The sequence below is a fragment of the Echinops telfairi genome, unplaced genomic scaffold, assembly GCF_000313985.2.
Source record: "Echinops telfairi isolate 266 unplaced genomic scaffold, ASM31398v2 ScPeMD7_18;HRSCAF=68, whole genome shotgun sequence".
NCBI lineage: Eukaryota > Metazoa > Chordata > Mammalia > Afrosoricida > Tenrecidae > Echinops > Echinops telfairi.
This window is the reverse complement of record NW_022103915.1, coordinates 43,873,555-43,893,219: the sequence shown is the minus strand read 5'-3', so window position 1 is coordinate 43,893,219 and position 19,665 is coordinate 43,873,555.

Here is a 19,665-nt window from a genome sequence, read left to right as displayed (position 1 = left end):
ATCAGGCAGCATTTTATTCTGTTATGATGAGGTCACTAGACATTTATTTATTTATTCTGTTATGATGAGACTCTGAAGCTGACCCAATGGTAGCTAACAATAACAACAACAACAACATACGTTTGTGATCATACAATATGATACAAAACAACACCATCATTCGCACAACTTTCTTATGCTATCCCATTGTAATGAAATCCTCTTCCCACTTGTAGACCCTGAAAACCACTGATCCGATCGCTCTCTATAGTTGGTGTGCTTTCAGTGGCAACTTAAAAAAAAAATCCAAATGCAATTCCATTGGGTTGGTTGTGACTCATAGAGACCCTATGGATGGTTTTATAGGCTGCAAGTCTTTACAGGAACAGGCAGCCTCAGCTCTGTCCTGAGGAGCAGCTGGTGGGTTTGAACTGCCAGCTGTGAAGTTAGTAGCCCTGACAGTGACACAGGGCTTTTTATGCCTTAAATGTCCTCTTAGAAACTCAGCTTATGAAAAATTTCTCCATGGCTTCTTATAAAATGTTTCAAATTTTTAAGTTTTATATTTATATACAAGAAGGCTTCAAAAAGCTCATGGAAAAATGGCATCAAAAAGATAATGGAGTTTGCCCATTTTTATTTAATATTTGGAAAGGAGTAAATAATTATATCAAGGTTCATTTTATATTTTGCATACATATTAACAACAATTGTGTTGGAATTATTTGTTGTATGACTGTTGTTTCCCATTACAATTTCTTTGTCCTTATGTAAAAAATTAACTGGCCATAATTTTGAGTCTATTTCTAGGCTCTATTTCTTTCCATTGATCTATGTATCATCTGCCTTTTACTAATAAGAGTGTTTTGATCAGTGTAGTTTTATAGTATAATCTTAACATTGGGTAGTCTGACTTTTTCAAGTTTTTTCAATAAAATTGTTCCTATTCGGATTCATTTGCCTCTCTATATAAATTTAAGCATAAGCTTGGCTAATTCTACAAAAGCTTGCTGAGTTTTCATTGGAAGCGCATGAAAGCCCATAGATAAATACGGAAGGCAGTGGCTAGTGGTGCAATTGAGATCGCTGCGATGTTGAGTCACATGGTACTCTGTCTCAGTTTCTTTAGATCTGTGAATACTTCCATCAGTGTTGTGTAGTTTTTAGTATAGATCCTTTACTCATTTTGTTAGATTTGTGTCAGATTATTTCATCTTGGGGAGGTATTATAAATATGATTATTTTATATTTCTCATGTCTGTTCTTTATTGCTGGTATATTAATAATGTTTTCTGTTTCTACGGAAACAATTAACAGCATACTTAGTGGTATAAATAGCACCAATGCATTGCTTCTATAGGCTAGAAGTCTGGCACAAGTCTTCCTGGGCTAAACTCAAAGTATCAGGAGGCTACTATCCTTTTGGGAAATTTTAGAAGAAAAGACATTTCCTTGTCCTTTCCAGTTTCTAAAGACCGCCCACAACTCTTGGCTCTTGTTTTCCTTCATTCATCTTCAAGGCGAGCAATGAAGGGCCATGCCTTAGGCCTCCGTCTCTCATTGTGTCTCTGGCTTTGACCATAGCCAGAAAAGGTTATTTGAGTTTATGGACTCACATAATTCGAGGGAGGCCACCCAGATGTCCAGCATAATCTCTTTGCATAAAGTCCACCACCATAATCATATATGCAAAGTTATTTTTGCCCTATAAGGAAATATATGTACTGGTTCCCAAGATTAGGTTATAGATATCTCTAGGAAGCTGTTTTTCTTTCTACCTCAACTAGAATTTAGTAATATGATCTACATGTATGTATTGATCTTGTATCCTCGTATCTTGCTGAATATGTGATATTTTTAAATGGGGTTTAAAACAGACAATCATGTCATTTGTGAATAAGGGTAGTTTTATTTTTTCCTTTCTACCTGTATGATTCTTTTAAAAATTCTGTTTGTCTTTTTGCCCTAGCTGGGAAATATGTGATGTTGAGTGGAAGTTGTGAGGGTGAATACTAATGCCATATTCTTGCAAGGTGGCACATCAAGCGTTCCAAGGGGGTGTGTCATTTGTACAAAAGATCAGCGAATTAACCACTAACTGGGGACCATTAAATTACTTAATTGCTTTCTGCATTATGACAGATAGCAAATAAATATTGCACTATTGGTTATCTGTCCTTTGTTCTTGTGCACGTAGGGAAAAACATTTTCCAACTTTACCTGTAGTTTGCCAGATTCTCCCTCTCTGTCTCTAATATGCTCTTTATGGTAGGGAAATTCTTAATGGACAATATTGTGTATGGGACTAGTTTTGAAGTGGCTTTGTTTCTAATTTCCTGGAACTCTGTAATAGTGTGAGATTTTACTCACAGAAAATCCAACTCTTCACTAAAATCAAGTGCAATCTTGTGCCACAGTAGAGTGGGAGTGGAGTGGTTACACAGCAAAGCTCTTGCCACCAGGAGAGCTGAGGCATGGGGAGGAGAAAAGAGAGTCTTGGATAACTGGCTGTAGCATCAGGCATCTTTCAGAACATTCAACGGAATACCAGGAACTTTGAGAAGGAGCTAGAACTATAAATATGTGTCATGGCAGTTTGGAGCTTAAAATAAGCACTTTGAACAATTGCAATCAGTGGGGAAAAGAATTAATTGAAATATGTGCAAATATTTAAAGCTAATGAAATATTTCCACAAACTTGTTGCCCCCCCCCCCGCCGAACTTATCTAAATAGTAGTTCTTTCCCACTGAGATCCTAATGGGGATCAGAAATGAAAGGACATGGAAGACAGAAATGAAACCGGGATGTGGATAAATGATGATTCAGCTGGGATCTAGTTTGAAACAGTTCTCTGAGTCAAAATTAATGAAGGGGTTGCCTGTTCCTTTGGTTGGAAACCCCCTGCTAATTTCACAACCCCTCTTATATGATTCATGTGTGTGTGTGTATGTGCACACGTGCATATGTGTATATGTGTATAAAATAAACGAATGCATGGCTTAAAAATGCATATGGTAGAATTAGTCTATTACAGAAAGTCTTTTATTTGTTATCATGAAGCCCAGATAAGGAATCAAGACCAGAGACCAGCAGTTTGAAACCATCAGCCACTCGGAGGAAGAAAGATGAAGCTTTCTACTCCTGTAAAGAGTTAGGGTTTTGGAACCCCCCAGGGCAATTCCAACCTGCCCTGTAGCCTTGCTATGAGTCAGAACTGACCCAGTGGCGGTGAGAGTGAGGTTCTGCGCTCACTAAGCTTAATTTACTAAATCTACTGCCCTGCGCAACCAGTCTTCCAATAACAGTGGGAGGGCTGCGGCAGCTTTGTCCTCACACAAGGTTACAGACGTAAAATGTAATCTGCTCCTGAAGTGCTAATCATCAGATTGCCAGTTTGAGGATTATCCCTCCTCCTTGAATATACGCTTTGTACACATCACCTGACAGGAATGCTATGACAGTCATGTGAATTTAGAGACATATAATCTTAAGCTTCTAATTCCAAGTACTTCCCTTTTTTTGAAGATTGTTAAGTAGTTGACATTTCCATTATAAAGTCCTTGTATCCTAGTCAGAACACTTATTAAAATTACAGAAAACCACCCCCCAAATGTATTTTGGTACTGTGATTTGACCGTAAAAATGGACTGAAATATGCTAATTCAATAAATAATATGTTAATTTTGATTTAACATATAAAATAAGATTTTGTAAAGCAGCCTCACTTTCGTTCCTGCCTGGGAGTGTCTGGTGTGCAGGAAGACATCTTCCTTTGATGAGGTTGAATCTCGCAGGCCTCTGGGGTCATCATCCGACCACACAGACTTTTTGGTAGCAAGACAACGTTGTTGACAGTGTAGAAATTGGGACGGAATCCATAATGGCCGATCATTTTTTGGAAGCGTTTCCTTTGCAAACAGTTCCTCCTTTGATCTTGCCTTTCAAGACTTTGTCTTTTTCTTCTGAAAGAAGGGAACAACAGAGTCATTTCTTCAACTCAGTGTGCTGGCTGCCAGTTCATGAGTATCTGACTGGAAATAGTTACTGACCTTTAGATATATTGAGAAAATCAAGGTGATTTCAGTTTTTCAGAATTGTGTATGAGGCTAGTTTTGCAGTGGCTTTGTTTCTAACTTCCTGGAACTCGGAAACAGCATTTCTTTTAGTAAGGTCACTTTTCTAAGTGTTATTAGAATCCCAAGGCTCTTCAGTGAATGTGCATTTTTTTAAAATGAGAAATTGTTTAGTGGTGGGGGGGCAGGGATGTATGCTAATATAGGTAAACTTATCCATATCTGGTGGAAGTGGAAAGGAATTCTACCTTTTGGGGAAGCACTTTGTCAGAATTGAATCAATAATATTAAAATATTCACATTTGGGGGCACTTATCTAGGAAAATGTCTTAAAGAAAGCATAGATTTCATACATGAAACATTATACTGCTAGAGAAACAGACAATTTATGAAGAACTTTTATTTCTCTAATGACCTTTATTTGCGGATGTACTTTCCATAGAATCACTAGGCTCCTTTATCCTATTTTATTCAAGATGGATGTGACGAAGTTCCTCTTTCCCAAGATTTGCAGCAGGAATGGAATTCGTCTCTGAGGAATGCCCATTCCTGTATGGTATCAGTAATTTGAAGTTTTTTTAGGAAGAATATTTACCTAGATTCTATTTTCTTGTCTTAATGGAGATGGGAGACAGTTGTGTCACAATTATCCTTTATGCCTTTGACTGATAATGTTAGTTCACCCTTTTGCATTCTGAAGGTTAAGTAGCTGCTGATCTTTCAAAATCTCTCTTCTAATGACTATGGTCCATTCTCAGCACCTTCATATATGCCTTTGGATTCTTTAAATGCTTCCACTGAATCTGAGGCAGTAGACATGGAATATAGTGCTGGCAATTTATTGCTCCTTCCAACATTATTTAATGATATTATAGTGCCAGTCTTCCTTTTTTACACAAACTGTAAGGATGTTAGAACAGTAGCAATGATAGACCCTATGCACAGACATTGAGATATTTATAATTCACAGTGACCCTGTATAGAGTTTACCACAGCAGATAACCTCACTGTTGGGTTTGAACCAGTGACCTTAGGTTAACCATCTATCACTTACCTGATAAAACCACCATGACTCCTCAGTAACAATGTCAATAATACTAATATATAATCTTAAGCCCACTGTACTGAATACTTATTATCACCGTTCCCTTCCTACTGATGACTTAGGTTGAGACTTGAAGTGTTTCAGTTGCTTATTTTAGGGGAGCCAGACTGAAACACAGGTGCTACCTGATCCTAGAACTTCAGCTGTTCACCGGGTAAGGAGCTTTCCCAGAATTATGTTGGAAGCCATGCTGCGTTCGAGAGTTCTTCCTATTGACCTGTACAGGATGAGTATTGCTGTTAGAGTGCGCCTGAAGCTTTAAGAGTTTATTTCAAGTCGTGGTAGAGGCAATGTGCAGGGTGGTTAGGAACATAGATTCTAGAAGCAGATGGCTACTTATTAACTTTATGACCCTGTAGTAGTTATTTTACCATCTTTACCATCTCTGAACCCCATGATCCTCATCAATGAAGTTGGGCTAACCCTCGTACTTTCCTTGTGGAGTTATTATCTGAATTAAATTATTTAATTCAAGTAAAACACAGAGTGCTCGTGGCATGAATAAATAAATGTTACTGCATATTCTGAAAGCCGAATTCAGGAGCAACCAGAAGATGAGACAAAGAGACCATGTTTCTCCTTCCCAAGTCCTATTGCAATTCTACTCTGAAGACCACTGGTAAAGGTGGTTATTACCTTACACAGTTAGAAAGCCACCCCAAGTTAAGTGGTCTTCCTTCTAACTATTTCTAAAGTAGTTGGGAATTTTCAGTGTTACAGATACAAAGATTTTTATGCTAGTGAGGAAGTAAAGTAGGTAGCTATACATAATATGTAGTACTGATAAACTTAAAGTCTCCTTTTCTTTAGAAAAGCAACATGTAAATAAGGTAGTATTGGCAACACACACACACACACACACACGATGGGGCTTCAAATAGTTTATGGGGGAAACAATCCAACACATGTCCCCCCTCTCAACATCAGCCATGATTATGAATAATCTTGCCCTCAGGCAAAGTGCAATGGAAAGGACATGACCTCTGCCCAGTCTATACCCCTAGGGAGGGGCAGTCGCCCTTGGGGGCCTACTGCAGTCTTGATGGAGATCATTGTACATGGGCTTGCATAGACAGAAGTTATATTCTGGCTGCCTTGGGGAAGTTCCTTGGAAAATCCTGCAAACTCCTCTGTCTATCACAATCCCAATCAGGGAGAATCCCCCACAAAGAAAATCATTTTAACATATGATAGTCAAGCTCGCCAACATCAAGTAAAAGGAGAGACCTCTGAGAGCAGCTAGGGAGAAAAATGAACAATCACCCCCAAAGGAAAACTAGTAAGAATAAGCTCAGATTTCCCAGCAGAAACCAGGCAGGCAAGAAGACAATAGAGTAATAGATGTAAAATCCTGAAAGGAAAAACAAAGTGTAACTGCTAACCAAGGCTCTTATGTTCAGCAAACAATCCCACAAATATCAAGGAGAAATAAGGGTATTTCCAGACAAGGGGAAAATAAATGAATTTGTAAAAATGAGACTGGCATTATATAAAATACTAGAAGGAACACTTTGGACAGAGAATCAGTAACATCAGGGACACTTGACAGTAACAAACAGGATCATGCTACGTAGAGATCAACAAACTGAAAACAGTACTCAAAATAACAAAGAAATAGAGCAATATAAAAAGAAACCAATAAATCCACATACACAGAGCAAAGTGATAGCAACAAACTTACACATATCAATACTGACACTGAATGTTAATGAGTTAAATGCACCATTCAAGAGACAAGAGAGTAGCTGACTGAATTAAAAAACAAGACCCCATTAGTATGTTGCCTATAAGAGACACAATTTAGGCACAAAGGATGGAGAAACATTCACCAATCTAATGGTAACTGAAAGGAAGCAGGAGTAGCAATATTAATCTCTGATAAAATAGACTTCAAGTAAACAAACAAACAAACAAACAAAAACATCATGAGGGTTCTAGAAGGACATGGCATAATGATTAAGAGAATTAAAAAATAACCAGGAAGACAACCATACTAAACTGATATATGCAACCATTAAGATTCTTGAAATATGTCATTCAAACCCTTACAAAGTTGTTATATAGAAAAGATAACAATAGTAGTAGGAGAGAGATTTCGATACATAGTTCTTGAGGAAAGAAAGATTATCAAGAAAATAAAAAACTCAATAAAGACACAGAACAACTATATAAATACAATTAACCAGTCAGACCTTCTAGACATAGACAGAACATCTATCAAAGAGCAGGATAATATTCGTTCTTTTCTGGTGCACATAGGACATTTTATCTAGAATAGACCACACATTGAGTCACAGAGCAAACCATAAAAAAATTTAAAACTTCAAAGACTCAACAAAAATTTTGTTGCAAACAATCAAAAGATTTGGTATCATGACAGGATTCAAGATTAAGAAGAAGAAGAAAAAAATCAATCAGATTCATATATACTAAGGAAGAGATCTCTGAAAAAAATCAAGAAACAAATACCACTCACAATAGCCACACCAACATGAAATACTTAGAGATGAATTTAACCAGAGACACAAAAGACCTTTATAAAGAAAACTGTAGCAGTCTTTAAAAAGTAGCCAAAATATACAAAGTTGACTTCAAGATGGACCAAAGAACTAAATGGAAACCCCATAGCTCTAAAGATCATCCATGAGAAAACGGGGATACATTGAAGGACCCTGTCTCAGGGCCCAAGTGTTCTATTGAACGTAACAGAGAACGCACACACAGTTGACGACAAAATAGCTGACTGAGACCTCCTGAAAGTACGACCCTACTGGGCACCAAAAGATCCATCAGTAGAGTGAAAGAGAACCCAGGAACTGGAGGAAAGTCTTTGGCAACAACCCAAAGGACAAAGGATTAAGGTCTAACCTCTATAAAAATCACAATACTTCATTAAGAAAAAATGAGCAATACAATTAAAAAGTGGTCAAAGGACATGGACAGAGATAGTTCACCCAAACTGGCATTCGAATGGCTATGAAAACCATGAAAAAAATGTTCATAATAAGTAGCTATTTAGGATGCAAATCAAACTAACAATGAGATCTCACCTTACACTGACAATAATAGCCTAATTCATAAAGACAGAAAACAAAAACAGGCTGGAGAGGGTATGGAGAGATTGGATCTCTCATTTACCTCTGTTGGGTCTGAAAATCGGTACAACTCTTGTGGAATGTGATAAGGCACTACCTCAAACAACTGGGAATAGTAATTCCATATGATCCCGCAATACCTCTGCTAAGTATATACCTTAACGAAGTAAAAGACTTAACATGAACTGACATATGCACTCCCATATACATGGCAGCACTGCTCACAATATCAAGAAGTTGGAAATAGCTCAAAAGTCCACCCGTAGAAGACTGGCTAAAGAAATGTTGATCCATACACGCAGTGGAATACTACGCATCACTGAAAACAATGACACATCCACAAAGCAGCTGATAACATGGGTGGGTCTGGAGAACATTATGCTGACTGATGTTAGTCAGTCACAAAAGGACAAAAGGACAAATATTGGATGAGACCACTAATCTAAGGAGAAAAAGCGAGATCAAGACTAACGGACCAGAGAACAGCTTGAGGTTCCCAAGGGAGGGAGGGAAGGATGGGAAAGTGAAGTGAAGGAGTAGAAGGTTGACAGGTGTAGACTTGAGTGTAAAGAAGGTAGAAGGTCCATACGAGGGAAGAGAACACTCAAAGGAGGGGTACAATCGAATCCCACCATGGTGGAATGGAATCTGTTCATGGGGGTTGATGAGTGGTTTGAACTATTGAATGTAGAGCTGATAGTCTGAAATGTAAACCCTCCCCTACTCCATTAGTTCACAATAAAAAATTCATTTAAAAAAGACACCATTGCCCTGTCTTTTATCTGGCAAGCCTTGTGGAAGGCTGAGAAGTCATTTCATCATGTTCAAAAATGTTTTTGGAAAAATGGACTCAAAAGATAATAGAATACTTCCATGAAATTTTTGAAACTCTCTCATACTTACGTCTGGAATTAGTACACATAATGACTTAAGTCTTTCAACAAGCTTGTGAAGCATTTCCCACATGACAGATAAGAAAACTGAGGCCCAGAGTTGGCAGTAGAAGAACATAATTTGAACCCACATCTGAGGAATGGAAAAATCAGGTATTTTTATTTCTTGTTCTCATCGCAATACTTTCTATGAGGAATCTATTTCTGGAGCAAATAGATTCTTGTTCTTACAATACAAGTTGCATGCCTTGTCTCTTTATGTACACAGTCACCTCTGCTTTTGGGATAAATAGTTTGATCCTTATCCAAAGTACATTATACTATAAACTAATGAACTTCTGAATAAATAAATTTCCACAGCACTCAAAATGCATATTCAAAAAGACTATATTTCATATATCAAATACATATTTTTCAATGCCAAAAATCTCCTGGGCTGGCCTGCAAGCAAATAAAATGATCCAAGAGCTATAAATTTCAACAAATGAGCCAAAACAATCTGTTTCCTTAGATAATTTAATAAGTTAATAAGCCAAAAATTTTCCACAATCAAGTTGGTAGAGAGGCAAATTCACCGTCTTTATCTCAGATTCTTATCTGAACTAATGAACACCATAATTGTTCAAGGGAAAAACCAGTCACAAGCTGCAGGCTCAAGCCACTGCTAACCAAGAAGGTGGTGGTTAACTGCCGATGCCTGGCTGCACAAGTTGTCGCTCTTCCTTTTCAACCAAAGCAATTCCAACACTCTCTCTTCATCCCCCAACTCTCTACCCAATCCCCATAAGAACTGCTGGAAGAACTTCCTGCAGAGAGCTTCTGATAGTCGGGAGATGTTCTCTGCTTCCAGATCTGTCTGTTGGCCAGCAGAGAAGAAAGGACACCCGACAGGGAAGCTGGCTGGATGTCCCACCCAAGCTGCTAGAGGCCAGGACTGGCTGAGTGGACATCAAGGGGCTAGGGCTACGACAACTGCTGAACTGTCCTCCATACGGTTCACCAGAGCAAGATCGCTATGAACGCATGGCCAGTTTTTTTTTAATCGTTTTATTAGGGGCTCATACAACTCTTATCACAATCCACACATACATCAATTGTGTAAAGCACATTTGTACATTCATTGCCCTCATCATTCTCAAAATATTTGCTCTCTACTTAAGCCCCTGGCATCAGGTCCTCATTTTTCCCCCTTGATCCCCAATCCACCCTCCCTCATGAACCCTTGATAATTTATAAATTATTATTTTGTCATATCTGGCCCTGTCTGACGGTCTCCCTTTACCCACTTTTCTGTTGTCCGTCCTCCAGGGAGGAGGTCACATGTAGATCCTTGTAATCTGTTTCCCTTTGCCAACCCATTCTCCCTCTATGTTCCCAGTATCGCCACTCACACCACTGGTCCTGAAGGCATCATCCACCCTGGATTCCCTGTATATCCAGTTCCCACCTGTACCAGTGTACATCCTCTGGTCTAGCCAGACTTGCAAGGTAGAATTTGGATCATGATAGTGGGAGTGGGGAGGAAGCATTTAGGAACCAGAGGAAAGTTGTATTTTTCATCGTTGCTACATCGCACCCTGACTGGCTCATCTCCTCCCTGCAACCCTTCTGTAAGGGGAGCTCCAGTGGCGTACAAAAGGGCTCTAAAGGCAGGCAGCTTTGCTTTCTTCCAGGTTCCGTTCGCTCTGTCAGTGAATGTTGAAAAGCACTGTGTAGACGAGTGTCTGGGCCATACGTGCTCCAGACATGCCTCTTAGGGTTACCTTGTGCTGCGTTCACAGTACAGCATGACTATTTATTCACCACGATTGCTCCCGAGTACAGTTGTACCGCTAAAGCTTTACCAGGAGGCTAGGAGGCTGGTTAGCTACGGGTCCTACTAGCGTTTGGGGTAGCCAGCATCTTTGTCTGGCATGACCTGCGTGGTAGAACATGCAAGCTCTCTGTGGCGTCATCCAAGGACGGAGGAAGGAGGGATTCATAACTTGCAGGTGTGTTCACTCTGCTTCGAACTGTTGACCATCAGCTCCCAGAGCAGGAGGCAGTACCTCTTAGAAGGGCATGTTATCTTTTGTGTACCCTAAACTTCCTCTAGACAGAAACGATTGGTGGGCTGCGGAAGAGTTAACTTTTGCATGGCAAAGTGACAGAAAGAGCTCGCTGCAGCCTGGGAGGTGTGGGGATAATTACACAGTGAATGTTTTCTTTCCGAATGGAAATGGACTGGATAAATGGGAGCGATGGGATTTCCCTTCAACCTGCACCTTCCACAGATTCAGTGCTTTTAATGTGAGGCTGTGTTCTTCAGAAGACAAGTAAAACAGTGATTTTATTTTTGTAGGGAAAAAACACATTTTGGGGGGTTCTAAAATCTGAGAGTATTTGAAAAACCAAATCTTTTACTGTCCAGTGGATTCCAACTGACAATGACCTACAAAAGGCAGAGTAGAATGGCCACATTAGGTTTTTAAAGCAGTAAATCTTTAAGGGATCAGTTTGCCTCATCTTTTCCCATTGGAGCTTGTTGGTGGGTTTGAACCACCAACCTCTTAGTTAGTGGGCTGATCTTTAGCTACTGCACCCCCAGGAAGACAGATGCATTAAAAGACAAAGAAATTGGACCGATACCTACAACCATGGTTCTCAAACTTTGGGGGTTCATGAGGACTATTTGGGGTAGATGAGGGTGGTGGTGAGATAGCTGTGAGTGTATGTGTGTGATGCTTGTAAAAAATGCAGATTCCTGGGACCCAATTGAGAAAGACTGCATGTGTGGGTTTGAGGTGGGCTAGTGGGAATGTACACTTTCACAAGCAGATTGATCTGGGGAAAATGAACCAAGAGAGTGATGTCTATGCACAGGGCCTGCTTTACATGGGGGGAATTTGATCCTGAGAATTGAATACTCCATAACAGGCGTCCTACGGGCCCGCCGAGGACATTTATCTGACCCGCCGGGTGTTTTTTCCCCATTTGTTTTTTTACTTCAAAATAAGATATGTGCAGTGTGCATAGGAATTTGTTCAAAGTTTTTTTAAACTATAGTCCGGCCCTCCAACGGGTCTGAGGGACAGTGAACTGGCCCCTGTTTAAGAAGTTTGAGGACCGCTGGTCTATAACATTGTAGAGGACCTGTCATTTAGGAAATGTTGGGCTGAATTAGAATCCCTCTTCTCCAGCTGTAAAGTATAGAGCTTCAGAGCTAAGAGAGCTCAGCGTCATTACAGGCTCAATTCTAGGGCCCACCCTTTCCTAGCTGTTGTTTTGGGGTATCTGAGAGGGTAACTGGATCATTCTAATCCTGTTCAGAAAAACTCACTGCTATGGAGTCCATTTCAGTTCGGATTAGTTAATGGCTAGCACTTGAGAGCTGAGCCTGACCACAGTACAGTTTTAAGCACCTTCCAAATATTAATTCATTTAATGCGCACAAGACCTTTTACGAATTTTTATGTATTTATATGCGGTCGTTGTTTGCATTGTAAGAAACCCTAGCGGTGCAATCATTAGGTGCTCAGCTACTATCCTGAAGATCAGCAACTAACCCCCACTAGCCAGGCCACGGGAGAAAAGACCTACTCCTGTAAAGGCCATGACCTTGGAAACACTATGGGGCAGTGCTCCCCTGTCGATAGGTCATTATGAGTGAGAATTGACTTGATGGCATACAATCAAACATTTCCATTGTACAAGTGAAGTTAGGAATTTGCTCAAATTCACATGGTAAGAGAGTGGCGAGGCTGGGATTCAGATCCAATCATGCCAATTCTAGTGCCCACACTTAGCATCTCTTTGCTTCATTGCCTCCAATAAATCATTAGCCCTTCTTCCTCCTCTCTTATTCTCTTATCTTTTACGTCCAGATGAGCCAGGCTTAGGTCCTGCTAAGTAACGTGGTGTTTTGAGACCTGAGACCATGGATCTTGGATGCACCTCCACTTTCCACAGGCCCAGGATATGATGCAGGAGAGTGAGTGCACCCTGGCGGCTCCAAACAGGTAGCCCAGGGGTCAGCTTTCAGAAAGAAAGGGCACACTGGGCGTGGCTCACAGATACATTTCTATCAGACTTGATCTTTCTAGGGAGAGAAGGACTTGTTTTACTTTCCCCCAGCAGAGAAGGTGACAAAGCTTTTGCTGGGGACAAGCGCAGTCTTTTTCCAGGTTTCCTTCGGGGGGTGGGGGGGAGGGGGGGCCCAGGAACTGAGCTGGTGAGATCAAGGGCGCATAATAATGGCTGTAAGTTACCATAAAGTCAGTTTAAATTCCTGGCGATCACACTTACCATGAAGCATTGCTCCAGAAGTGCAGCCTCTTCACAGTCCTGATATACTGGAGTCCATTAGTGTGGCTACTGCTTTTTAAGTACCCTCTTACTTAAGACTCATCGCCCAGCACAAGAGTAAACTGTATTCTATTGTGATTCCTTGGGTCTTCACTGGTTATTTTTTGGAAGTATATTACCCAGGCTTTTCTTCATAGTCTTTCTTAGTTTGGACATTCCACTGAAATTTGTCCACCTTGGGTGACCCTGCTGATATTTGAAATACCAGTGACATAGCTTCCAGCCTCATAGCGGCATACAAGCCACTAGAGTATGGCTGGCTGACGATGGATGGTAGGGTAATAATTGTGTTTGTTGTTGGCTGATGTTGAGTCCACTTTTGACTCATCACAATCTCATGAGACGGACTCAAGCTGCCCCCACGGGGTTTTATAGGCTATAATCTTTATGTAGAGAACTTTAGTGGCATAGTGGATAATGTGTCAGGTGCTGCTGACCACAAGGTTATCAGTCCAAAGCCACCAGCTGGTCCATGGGAGAAAGATGAGGCTTTCGACTCCTGTAAAGAGTGAAAGTCTCAGGACCCGCAGGGCCAGTTCTACTCTGTTCTATAGGGTCATGGTGAGTCAGAATTGACTCAATGGCAGTGAGTTGTTTGTTTGTGGGGGTGGGATGGGGTGGGGGTCCTTCTGGGAGCAGATTGCCAGCTCTTTCTCTTGCAGGGCTTCTGGGTAGATTGTCAGCTTTCAGCTCAGCAACTATGTGCTTAGCCATTGCACCACCTGTAACTGCATTGCATTGAACTTGATACTGCCTCATAGTGAAGAGATAGAATACAAGAGAACTGCCCGCCCCAATAGGGATACTATTTGTATGGAAATTGATCCCCACATCTTCCTCCCATGGAGTGACCGAAAGGTTCCAACCACTGACCTTTTGCCTAGCAGTAGTATACTTAACCACTGTGCCACTAAGGTTCCTTGTGCTACCTATAGTAACTGCTAATTATTGAATGTTTCAGGTCTCTAGTCAACACTCCTCAGGCATTGCCACACATAATTTATCCATCAGTCCAACACTTATTTTAAGACTAGCTTCCCTGGTAGGCCCCCCAGCACGAGGACTTACTTACCTTTTACCCCACATACATAAGGAGACTGACAATTTTACACTTGATGATAAGTTCTTTCAGAACTGCCTGACAGCTCCCTGTGCATGTCTGGTCTCTGAGAGCTGTGGCCCGCTTTCCCCCAAATCCATTTTCCCAGTCGGATTTGCACCCTGCGGGGCATGAGCAGCTTCTCCATAAATGCTTGCTTGAAGGAAGGCAACGCAGCTTGCTGAGCTGGGCTGTGGGTTTTTTTTTTTTGCTTGCCTGCTTTTCTGTCACCAGATTGTTCCTGGGAGCAGTGATGCTCTTAATTAAGCTCAGATCTGAGGTGCTTAAAATGCAAAATTCACAGGCACACGCCGATGCCTGGGGCTAGAGAAAGATGCTCTTAAGTTTCAGAACCCCATCTGCCATTACACTGTAAAAACTTCTTCGAATTTCACACAGCCAAAGGGGGAGACCTCCACCAGGCCAGGGGAGCTGATACAGGAGTTTATTCCTTTGCATCTACCCCAGATCAGCTGGAAGTTTTTCAACAATGAAAAAGAAACCACAGGGAAGCTTTCCTTGGACCTCCTGCAGGCAGATGGGTAGAACCCAGCTGTAGAGAATCAGCCGGTGAAGTCAGGAAGGCATCCCCACTCAAGATGAGTGTGTATCTCAGAAAAGAGGGGTACTCGGGGCTCACAGGCAAACAAGGAAAGGGTCCCGCGAGTACTGTAGCCCTTGGCTGGTGCAAACAGTTAAGACATTTGGCTGCTATTCTAAAGTTTAGTTTTTCAAGTTTGCTCAGAGGTATCTCGGAAGAATTCAAGTGGACTAGTCCATGGGTAAACTGGTAATTCAGAAATTATATTTAATATTCATCTGCTGTGGCTCAGCACAAGGGTTCTTCCAGCTTCCTTCTGACCTTTCCATTCCTGATACCTGGCAACTGAATGTGGATTTATCAGACATGATCCTATCACTCGACTCTTTCCACCCAAGTCCAACCCTCACCAGGAGAGATGTCTACAAATGTGCACTGCGGCTTCTTTTTCTCTTTGCCTGTTTTCTCACGTTAATGTCTATACTCTAAGTAACACATCCATCCCAAATTGACTAGAACTCAAGTCCCCTATTCTTTCTTTCCATGAGAAAGTGGCCTGTCTGTGATGAATCCAGGCAAAAACTCCAACTTTACGACTTGATGTATAAAGGAGGGAAGGATAGGAACTTGGTGTGGCAGAAATAGAAGTTCCAATTGCCTCTCAGCATTCTGTTTTGCTCCCGTTCAAGCGTATTGGACTTGGCCTGGCTTGTGCTGGCCACAAAATGATTTTGTTCCTATCAAGAGAAAGGAGCAAAGACAGCCACTTTGGAAGACAGCTCCTTGGCTAATTGACTGGGAGAGATCCATATTTGTACCCATTCCAAAGAAAGGTGCCCCAACAGAATGCTCAAATTATAGAACAATATCATTGATATCACATGCAGGTAAAAGTTTGCTGAAGATCATCCAACAACAGTTGTAGCAGTACACTGGCAGAGAGCTATGAGAGATTCAGGCTGGATTCAGAAGAGCAAATGGAATGAGGGTTATCATTGCTGCTGCCAGATGGACCTAGGCTGAAAGCAGAGAATACCAGAAAGAAGATTACATGTGTTTTATTGACTATGCTAAGGCATTTCACTGTGTCATAACAAACTCTGACTGGCTTTGAGAAGAATGGGAATTTGAGAGCACTTGATTGTACTCATGAGGAACTGGTAAATGGATCTTGTGGCAGTTGTGTGAACAGAACCAATGAGTGGCATGGTTTAAACTCAGAGCTGTATTTTCTCCCCATACTTATTCAATCTGTATGATGAGCAAATCATCAGAGAAGCTGGCTTATTTATATGAAGATGAATGCAGCATCAAGATTGGAGGAAGGCTTATTAACACCCTGTATATATGCAGATGACACAACCTTGCTTGGTGAACGTGAGGAGAGCTGAAGCACTTGCTGATGAAGATCAAGGATGGCAGCCTCCAGTACGGATCACAACTCCATGTAAAGAAGACCCAAATCCTCGCAACTGGACCAGTAGGTAACATGAGGATAAATGGGGGGAATGCTGACGTTGTCACGGATTTTGTCTTGCTTGGATCCACAATCGATGCTCATGGAAGCAACAGTTAAGACATCAAAAGACAAGTTGCATTGTGTAAATCTGCCCAAGATTTTTTTAGAGTGTTGAAAGCAAGTATGTTACTTTGAGGACTAAGGCGCCCCTGACCCAAACCATGGCATTCTCTTTCAACGGCCTCACATGCACGGGAACGTTGGTCACTGAATAAGGAAGACCAAAAAAGAATCAATGCGTTTGAATTCTGGTGCTGGGGAAGAATGATGAAAGGACAGTGCCCTCCCCAAAGAACAAGAAATCTGTTCTGGAAGACGTAAAGCCAGAGTGCTCCTTTGAAGCAAAGATGGCAAGATTTTGACACATATGCTGTGGCATGTTGTCAGGAGAGACCGGTTCCTGGAGAAGGACATCGTGCTTAGTGAGGTAGAGGGGACAGCCAAAAAGAGGAAGCCCTCTGGCAAGATGGGCTGGTACAGTGGTTGCCCTGCTGAACTCAAACATACGTACAATTGTGAGGGTGACACAGGTCTGGCCAGTGGTTTGTTCAGCTGTGCACAGAGCCCCTGTGAGGCAGAGCTGACTTGACAGCACTTATCAGCCACAGGATGCTGGGGCACCTTCTAGGTCAGCTTAATACAGAAGGGACACTCCTTTGAGAAGAACTATTACAAACATTCCCTCCTGTGAGATGACACATTCCTGCACAGCAAACTGGTTGGCAGACAAGGAAAGGTTCTACTCAGGCCCACTGGGTGCCCTCGTGCAGGTCATAGCATATACAGCAGTTCAGGGCAGCCCTGACGCTGGCCCTGAGCACAAGAGAGAAGAGCTTTTGAGTCTCTCTCTCTCTCTAATTTTCACCCAGGCGTCCTTTGCTGCTACATCCTCAATAATCCTTGTTTAGTTTCTTTCCATTTTCAGTTCAGCTGAAAGCAAGAGATGTACTGAAGTCCAATCTAACAGGTAGTCATTTTTAAAGTTCCAGAAATGATGACGTTGGGTAGTTGGATGGTTAGAACGGGAGAGGGATGCATATCTTTGCATTAATTGTCTTAACAACCTGGCCATGTGAGCAGTGAAAGGGCTACAGATCCGGATGATGTAATTGATGAAACAGGCATTTTCCAGTGGGACTGTGCTGGTAGCACTGATGCACTGTGGGTTCTTACACAACAGAATCGAGCCCTGAGTCCTTGATCGGTTTTGCGTAATTCCAGCTCCAGCCTTTCATCTAAACTCTGAGCTGCTGACCAGCCTGAGGTCTGAGTTTTCTGCCCTTTCCCGGCTGTTGATTCTGAAGTGCACAGACTTGGTAGCCCTTGTCCAATTGAGGACAATATGAAAGTCACTAATTGTTCTTTTTATTTCCCTCTCTCATGATATAGCAATTATTAACTGAGCATTTTAGTGTTAAATCTCTGCCAGCAGATCGATTCTGACTTGTAACAACCCGATTGGGCAGAATAAAATGGTCTCTTAGGGTTTGCAAGACTGCAAATCTTTACAAACATAGACTCATAACTTTACCTCAGGCCAGGGGTTCCAACTACTGACGTTTTGCTTCTCAGCCAAGTACTTTAGCCAATCTGCCACCAACAATTTTGTGTTCACTTTAGTGTTACAGGAAGATGGCAGGATTAATATGAAGAGAATTCAGCTAGATGACTCACAGAACAAGTAGGATCTTTTTATTTGAATAGGGTCACGTCAGACCTTCGTTCGTCAATAATATACACATAGATTTCATTTAATTGAAAGTCGATGCTATACCAACTTGTATGCCACAAGCTGAGGTTATAAAATGGAATTATTTCTCTCTCTCGCTCTCTCTCTCTCTCGGAACTGCTATAAAGTACACAAGTCAAATCTGTTCTTGGTTCTAGCTGTGGATTAAATTGTGTCCTTTCAAAATTTATGTTGAAGTCTTATTCTTGGTATCTGTGGCGGTGATCATGTTTAGAAAGAGGGTTTTGAATATCTTATTAGTTATCATGAGGTCAGATGGAAGTAGAGTAGGTCCGATTCCAATCTTGTTGGTATCCTATAAAAGAAGAAGGAAGACACGGAGAGACTGCCGGGTTGTGATGGCCAGGATCTATAACCCAATTATGGTGCTTAGTAAACTAAGCCTCAACAGAAAAGGGCACCAGATACCCAAAGCAAAGACCCCTACATTCCAAGCAGACAGGGCACCAGAAAAAGTGACCACTGCAGTAGGAAGGAACTGGTATCAGGTCCAGTGATGAGAATGTGTCGGCGAGAGATAAAGTTCATTCCTGGACATGAGGGTTCCCTTAGCAAGGTTGTTTAAATCTGGGAAGCTTCTAACACTCCCCCACCTACACTGATACCTGTCTTCTATGCTGCCCCCCTGCCTTAATTGAAACTCCCTATCTTGGCAAACCTCTTGGGAGTAGACAAGCATCAACACTGAAGTATGAGCTGTTGAAAGCAACATGGGGGAAAGTCAACTTCTCCTTGTGAAAGAGCAACCAAGTTTTACATTGCTTATTAGAACCACCAAGTTCACGGACTCATTTTCTTTGTTGTAGAGTGTGTGGGATATGTTTTTGTAAAAAACTTATACTTGAGTATAAGCCAAGGCACCTAATTTTTTAACACAAAAAATTGGGGGGATTTTTCAGCATAAAAAATGTGCTGAAAAACTCTGCTTAGACTCGAGTATATACGGTATATAGTAAAAATCTTAGTACCCTGTATCTACTAATAATAGCTTTTGTAACCCAGTTAATCTCACTCTGCTCAAATGGGATATATCCTTTTGCATTACATTGCTAATATTATGGTAACACTCAAAATGAATATACCTCACAGATAGCTAAGCAGTACACAAGAATACACACACACTTTTGAGGAAGCTCAAAAAGTTCATGGAAAAATTGAATTAAAAGATAATAAAAAAATCATATCATTGTAAATGAGGGTGAGTGCAGAGTGGAGACCCAAAGTCCATCTGTAGGCAACTGGACACCCCCTTACTGAAGGGTTGTG